This window comes from Oncorhynchus mykiss, chromosome 15 (assembly GCF_057628025.1).
Source record: "Oncorhynchus mykiss isolate SJ-2025 chromosome 15, ASM5762802v1, whole genome shotgun sequence".
In the NCBI taxonomy this organism is placed as follows: domain Eukaryota; kingdom Metazoa; phylum Chordata; class Actinopteri; order Salmoniformes; family Salmonidae; genus Oncorhynchus; species Oncorhynchus mykiss.
In genome coordinates this window covers 75,696,661-75,702,900 of record NC_143036.1, presented here as the reverse complement: position 1 = coordinate 75,702,900, position 6,240 = coordinate 75,696,661, and the positions used below count along the sequence as shown (strand labels likewise).

The 6,240-nt window shown below is 41.6% G+C and overlaps 1 long non-coding RNA gene across 1 annotated transcript; it reads left to right on the top strand.

The window, feature by feature from the left end:
* The first annotated feature begins 751 nt into the window (after nucleotides 1-751).
* On the top strand, nucleotides 752-4,152 carry LOC149978198 (uncharacterized). The gene is made up of 3 exons (XR_016486911.1): nucleotides 752-954; nucleotides 1,846-1,908; nucleotides 3,386-4,152. It is a non-coding gene; the product is annotated as an uncharacterized LOC149978198 (long non-coding RNA).
* The last annotated feature ends 2,088 nt before the right edge of the window (nucleotides 4,153-6,240 follow it).

The following is a 6,240-nucleotide window of genomic DNA, read 5'->3' as shown; positions in this document are numbered from 1 at the left end:
TGTGTTAGCTGCATGTGTGACAACTCCACCAGTCCTATTTATGATGTCATTCACTGAAATTATACCTTTTTTAAATATTTATTCGAAAAAATGTTTTTTTAATCAATTAGTATTGTATTATTTGTTCTGTCTTTTCAGGTGGATTAAACTGAAATTACAACCTATTTTCTAAGGCTTGTTTAAAAAAGAACGAATTTATGGAGATTATTTCCTTTTCAAACAACCGAAAGTGAGCAGGTGTAATCTGAATAAAGGGGAAAAGGCCATTCTTGAACATAGGATGAGACATTCCTACCAATTTCCTAGAGAACCAGTTTGGATTTAAGTATAACTTGTGTATGACTGATGCCTTTAGTGAGCGGTCTAATGCTTTAATATTGTAATGACCTGACTAGATCATAAAGGAACAATTGTCCAGACAGAGAGTTGAGTTTACGAATGTACGGTTTATTAACCCAACTCCCCACAGGCTACTGTTTGGCCGTAGCCCACGACAAATAAATGAAGGATACCCTATAAACCAACCGTGACCTTCTCTTGTGAAAGCCAGACATAAGAGAGAACAACGTCTAAACCTGGTCTTAACTTCCAATGCTCCCTGCCCAACCCCCCTCCACGCCTCTCCACCAACCACCAGGAAGCCCGGCATCAGAACGTTCCAGGCATTCCTGTGATTGGCAGATAGCAGGTTGATTGGCATGTCGAACCCCGCGAACACTGGCTACTGGAAAGTACAACATAACCAACTAATAGACTAACACATAACACACAGCTTTCTGTCTGGGTCGCTATAATATTTAATAATATCTGTCCTCCGAATTCATATTTGTTATATACTATAAAAAATGACCCACGTGTTTAGTAAATATTGCAAAAGAAAATCAATGATTTTTACTAAAAACGTTTCAACAGACGTCGTCTTGATCTTTCTCCTCTGGAAAGGCCATGTGGCAGGTAACGACCAAACTATCACTTGGAATGTAGTTTGGATTTATTTACACATATTTTCAACGAAATGTCAAAAAATATTCGTTAAATAATATTCTTCAAGTACGAAAAGCCTTTAGTTAGTTATATCGCCAGAGTAAGTTATATATTTGCACGTTGATAAACTAGCTAGTTAACTAGTGGTGGGCATGCTACTAGCTAGTTAACTTCCATGATGTCTGTATAGTTAACTAGTGGTGGGCATGCTACTAGCTAGTTGACTTCCATGATGTCTGTATAGTTAACTAGTGGTGGGCATGCTACTAGCTAGTTGACTTCCATGATATCTGTATAGTTAGCTAGTGGTGGGCATGCTACTAGCTAGTAAGTTAGCAGTGCATTTACTTGCCTCAGTGCTGTTTATAACTTTTGTCATTTTTGTGTACCGAAATAGCATATGAACCGAAATAGCATTGTAACATATTAGCTACCTAGCTTACCAAAATGCATTGTCAGCAACATTACAGTAGAGCTGAACACATGTGCCCCTGCAAGGTAATGTTTGCCTGCTAGGCAAGCTACCCAGGAAGAGACAGGTAGGAACAATATGTAGCTAGATGGCTAACTACACCTAGCTAGCTAACTACACCTGTCCTTGCAGAAACCTTCTTGTTGTTCACGTATTCACAACATGTTTAAGGCAGCACTGCCAACGTTGACCTTGTGCAGTAGTTATCTAGTCAAAATCTAACAGCCAAACTAGCTAAATTAAATCATTGGTCTGGCTAGTAAGATAGATAACAAGCAGCTCTTCCAAGTCAGTGTGGATTTCTGTTTTCTAGCTATCTAAAGCATAAGTCCTTTGAGTGTTATTTTCCTGACATTGTCATAGGTTTTAATACAACTTATCTTCTTTAGGTATAGGTGTTCAGATGTTCCTGAGTACTGGACAGACCATATTTTCCAGAATACATTGAAAAGGTATGTCAATATATTCAAATGTCTGTGTTTTCATTGTAACTCACATAAGGGCTTGTAGGGCCCCATTATTTCCGCAATGTTGAAAACTCAAGACGGAATCCAGAAATTTGACACAGAATACAGGTTCCCCTCGGACAGGATACACAGGATATAATTTTTTATTTTACAGTAACTTAACATTAGTGTGAATAATAGGTATTAGATATATATATTTTTTATTTTGCCTTTATTTAACTAGGTAGGCTAGTTGAGGACAAGTTCTCATTTTTCAACTGCGACCTGGCCAAGATAAAGCAAAGCAGTTCGACACATACAACAACACAGAGTTACACATGGAATAAACAAAACATACAGTCAATATTACAGTAGAAAAGGAAAACAAATTCTATATACAGTGAGTGTAAATGAGGTAAGATAAGGCAGTAAATAGGCCATGGTGGCGAAGTAATTACAATATAGCAATTAAACACTGGACTGGTAGATGTGCAGAAGATGAATGTGCAAGTAGAGATGCTTGCACAGGAGCAAAATAATTACAGTATGGGGATGAGGTAGATGGATGGGCTGTTTACAGATGTGTTATGTACAGGTGCAGTGATCTGTGAGCTGCTCTGACAGCTGGTGCTTAAAGCTAGTGAGGGAGATATGAGTCTCCAGCTTCAGTGATTTTTGCAGTTCGTTCCAGTCATTGGCAGCAGAGACCTGGAAGGAAAGGATGAATTGGCTTTGGGGGTGACCAGAGAGATATACCTGCTGGAGCGCGTGCTACAGGTGGGTGCTGCTATGGTGACCAGTGAGCTGAGATAAGGTGGGGCTTGACCTAGCAGAGACTTGTAGATGACCTGGAGCCAGTGGGTTTGGCGACGAGAGTGAAGCGAGGGCCAGCCAACGAGAGCATACAGGTCGCAGTGGTGGGTAGTATACGGGGCTTTGGTGACAAAACGGATGGCACTGTGATAGACCGCCTCCAATTTGTTGAGTAGAGGGTTGGAGGCTATTTTATAAATGACATCGCCGAAGTCGACGATCGGTTGGATGGTCAGTTTTACGAGGGTATGTTTGGCAGCATGAGTGAAGGATGCTTTGTTGCGAACTAGGAAGCCAATTCTAGATTTAATTTTGGATTGGAGATGCTTAATGTGAGTCTGGAAGGAGAGTTTACAGTCTAACCAGACACCTAGGTATTTGTAGTTATCCACATATTCTAAGTCAGAGCCATCCAGAGTAGTGATGCTGGAGGGGTATTTTATATACTGTATTTTTAAATCAACCAAATGGATTGAACACGTTATTAACCCACTGTTCCTGACTTGCCTAGTTAAATGAAGGATAAACAACAAAACAAACTATTATAGTTTTCACAATTATTTCATGTGATGGGAGGACCAAGAAGAAGAAAGGTTAGCACTTCTCCTTGTGTAATAACACGTTTTCATTATACCACTGGCTGTAACTGTGTGATAACGATTGATTTCAGGAAAACGCCAAGGAGTGTGGAGATGCATCGCAGATCTACCTGTCTGTTTCTCTCTTCCTCACCTGTCCCACTGCCTCCTTCACCTGTCTCAAGGCCTCCACGCTGGTCTTCCGATGACAGACAGACAGCTACCTAGCCTAAACCCCGCCCCCTCTGAATCGGAATCTCCCTGGAATGTTCCAGAATGCCTGAACTTAGCATGCCTGCTGCTGTTTGCGTTAACTTAAGTCATATTGATTGCTAAAGATATGATATTGATCATTTTGGCTGTTGGACTGACATAAGCTGTTGACTGACTCCATGTTTGATGTCTTTACAATCACAGAGAGCTGTTGACTGACTCCATGTTTGATGACTTTACAATCACAGAGAGCTGTTGACTGACTCCATGCTTGATGTCTTTACAATCACAGAGAGCTGTTGACTTCAGATGTTTGATGACTTTACAATCACAGAGAGCTGTTGACTTCAGATGTTTAATGACTTTACAATCACAGAGAGCTGTTGACTGACTTCATGTTTAATGTCTTTACAATCACAGAGAGCTGTTGACTGACTCCATGTTTGATGTCTTTACAATCACAGAGAGCTGTTGACTGACTCCATGTTTGATGACTTTACAATCACAGAGAGCTGTTGACTGACTCCATGTTTGATGTCTTTACAATCACAGAGAGCTGTTGACTGACTCCATGTTTGATGACTTTACAATCACAGAGAGCTGTTGACTGACTCCATGTTTGATGTCTTTACAATCACAGAGAGCTGTTGACTGACTCCATGTTTGATGTCTTTATAATCACAGAGAGATGTTGACTGACTCCATGTTTGATGTCTTTACAATCACAGAGAGCTGTTGACTGACTCCATGTTTGATGGGCTTTTTGGTTTCTTCTTCTTCAGTGTCTGATAAGAGAACATTGGTTGAAGGAACAACGTTACAATGTGATGGACTACTAGGTGAAACAACCATTCTGTTATTTTATTTTATTTATTTATTTCACCTTTATTTAACCAGGTAGGCAAGTTGAGAACAAGGTCTCATTTACAATTGCGACCTGGCCAAGATAAAGCAAAGCAGTTTGACACATTCAACAACACAGAGTTACACATGGAGTAAAACAAACATACAGTCAATAATACAGTATAAACAAGTCTATATACGATGTGAGCAAATGAGGTGAGATAAGGGAGGTAAAGGCAAAAAAAGGCCATGGTGGCAAAGTAAATACAATATAGCAAGTAAAACACTGGAATGGTAGATTTGCAATGGAAGAATGTGCAAAGTAGAAATAAAAATAATGGGGTGCAAAGGAGCAAAATAAATAAATAAATTAGAGTAGGGAAAGAGGTAGTTGTTTGGGCTAAATTATAGGTGGGCTATGTACAGGTGCAGTAATCTGTGAGCTGCTCTGACAGTTGGTGCTTAAAGCTAGTGAGGGAGAAGTGTTTCCAGTTTCAGAGATTTTTTGTGGTTCGTTCCAGTCATTGGCAGCAGAGAACTGGAAGGAGAGGCGGCCAAAGAAAGAATTGGTTTTGGGGGTGACTAGAGAGATATACCTGCTAGAGCGTGTGCTACAGGTGGGAGATGCTATGGTGACCAGCGAGCTGAGATAAGGGGGGACTTTACCTAGCAGGGTCTTGTAGATGACATGGAGCCAGTGGGTTTGGCGACGAGTATGAAGCGAGGGCCAGCCAACGTGAGCGTACAGGTCGCAATGGTGGGTAGTATATGGGGCTTTGGTGACAAAACGGATTGCACTGTGATAGACTGCATCCAATTTGTTGAGTAGGGTATTGGAGGCTATTTTGTAAAAGACATCGCCAAAGTCGAGGATTGGTAGGATGGTCAGTTTTACAAGGGTATGTTTGGCAGCAAGAGTGAAAGATGCTTTGTTGCGAAATAGGAAGCAAATTCTAGATTTATCTTTGGATTGGAGATGTTTGATATGGGTCTGGAAGGAGAGTTTACAGTCTAACCAGACACCTAAGAATTTGTAGTTGTCCACGTATTCTAAGTCAGAACCGTCCAGAGTAGTGATGTTGGACGGGCGGGTAGGTGCAGGCAGCGATCGGTTGAAGAGCATGCATTTAGTTTTACTTGTATTTAAGAGCAATTGGAGGCCACGGAAGGAGAGTTGTATGGCATTGAAGCTTGCCTGGAGGGTTGTTAACACAGTGTCCAAAGAAGGGCCAGAAGTATACAGAATGGTGTCGTCTGCGTAGAGGTGGATCAGAGACTCACCAGCAGCAAGAGCGACCTCATTGATGTATACAGAGAAGAGAGTCGGTCCAAGAATTGAACCCTGTGGCACCCCCATAGAGACTGCCAGAGGTCCGGACAGCAGACCCTCCGATTTGACACACTGAACTCTATCAGAGAAGTAGTTAGTGAACCAGGCGAGGCAATCATTTGAGAAACCAAGGCTGTCGAGTCTGCCGATGAGGATGTGGCGATTGACAGAGTCGAAAGCCTTGGCCAGATCAATGAATACGGCTGCACAGTAATGTTTCTTATCGATGGCAGTTAAGATATCGTTTAGGACCTTGAGCGTGGCTGAGGTGCACCCATGACCAGCTCTGAAACCAGATTGCATAGCAGAGAAGATATGGTGAGATTCGAAATGGTCGGTAATCTGTTTGTTGACTTGGCTTTCGAAGACCTTAGAAAGGCATGGTAGGATAGATATAGGTCTGTAGCAGTTTGGGTCAAGAGTGTCCCCCCCTTTGAAGAGGGGGATGACCGCAGCTGCTTTCCAATCTTTGGGAATCTCAGACGACACGAAAGAGAGGTTGAACAGGCTAGTAATAGGGGTGGCAACAATTTCGGCAGATAATTTTAGAAAGAAAGGGTC